Source organism: Penaeus vannamei, chromosome 2, assembly GCF_042767895.1.
Source record: "Penaeus vannamei isolate JL-2024 chromosome 2, ASM4276789v1, whole genome shotgun sequence".
In the NCBI taxonomy this organism is placed as follows: domain Eukaryota; kingdom Metazoa; phylum Arthropoda; class Malacostraca; order Decapoda; family Penaeidae; genus Penaeus; species Penaeus vannamei.
In genome coordinates, this window is record NC_091550.1 from 27136308 (window position 1) to 27137856 (window position 1549).

Genomic DNA, 1549 nt, shown 5'->3' on the forward strand with positions numbered 1-1549 from the left:
AGATTGACACCCCCACGACGGACAAGACGATTGGCTCTTGGTGTAATTGCTTTGGGTGCAGTTGCGCAATACCTGCTTTGGGCTAGTGCCTTTAATTACAACCTTGATGTGCGAGTAATTAAAAGCACGACGCACAGTGGCAGCCGATAGTTTCGCTGCGAAGTGTTCGGCCGAACACATAAGGGCTCACGCCCGTTCGGCAGGGTTCCGACCCCGACCGGCCTTCCCAAATAGAGACTGTTGGCTACCCTGTGTGCTTCACCGTTTTTTGTTTATACCATTTCCGCCCTTTCATCGTCCAGTTGAATTAGTTCTGCTAGCCTCCCCTCTACCCATCATCCATCACCCTCGCTATGGCGTAACCCTATGGGTCACGTTATCAAATTAGCGTATTCTGGGGAGCCTATCTCTTGCGAGGAGGCTCTCCAGAATATCTTCATTATCACTGAGGTGGCAATCACACACCTCTTTAAGGTCCACAATGGCTTCAAGGTGACAGTTGTCAAACCTGAACACTTGACCCCATTTCTTTCGGCCGAAGGCCAAAGAAAGTTAAAAGATCACGGCTTCTCACCTGTTCCCTCCCCCGAGATGAAGGCTAAATGTACGATCGTGGCCAAAAAGATCGACAAGACGATCCCCCCACGATCGTGCGAGTCCATCTGCCAGGAGGTTTCCGTCAAGAACGGTGTCATTGTTCTCGACGTCTATAAGCCACCCGAATCGCGAATCGTCAAGATTCGCGTCTCATCCCCCGAGGAAGCCCAGAAACTTCTCTCTCGGGGACTCATGATGTTTAATACATCGGTCCCCACCTACAACTTGGAACCCGAATGTTTTATTCACATAGACCAATGCCTTAACTGCTACCGTTTTCACCACAAGAAACACCAATGTACACACCCCCAGAGATGCTCTCGGTGCGCCGGCGACGGTCATTTCTTCGCCAGGTGCACTGAGACCATCAAATACTGCAACTGCGAGGGATCGCATGTCGTAGTTAGTGGATCTTGCCCTAAAAGGAAGGAAATACTTAACGCAAAACGAGCTGAGCTCCGCCAAGACAACAAAATGTTTGTGTGTGAAGGAGAGAGTTTTTGTTTTGTTTAGATGCAGCTCGTGCGTGGGATTGCGCGTCTAGATCGACCTAGCCAACACGGGGTCCTCCACCGAGGTGGAAGAACTCGCGTCGGCTCGGTCGGTCGTCAGTTAGACACTCAAGGTACACCCATTCTACCTGGGTGTACCTTGCGTGGCGTTACCTGAGCCCTGTAGCGGCTCCGCGATCGATGCGCGATCGACGGCTCCTCGAGGTCAGGCAGGGAGTCCTGTGAACCGACGCGGAAGTCCTGGGAATCGGCGGACCAATTCTCGATGCTTCCGCGCTGTCCCAGGGGTCCCCTGGCAGGGAGCATGGCTCCAGCCGAGAGCCCAAGCCCGGCCTCGAGAACGCTCTCGACATCGATGTCGGAGTCGCTACTGTCGTCGTCGAGAATGGTGTCATCCAATCTACGACGACGAGCTTCGGGGGCAGGAGGATCCTTCTTGT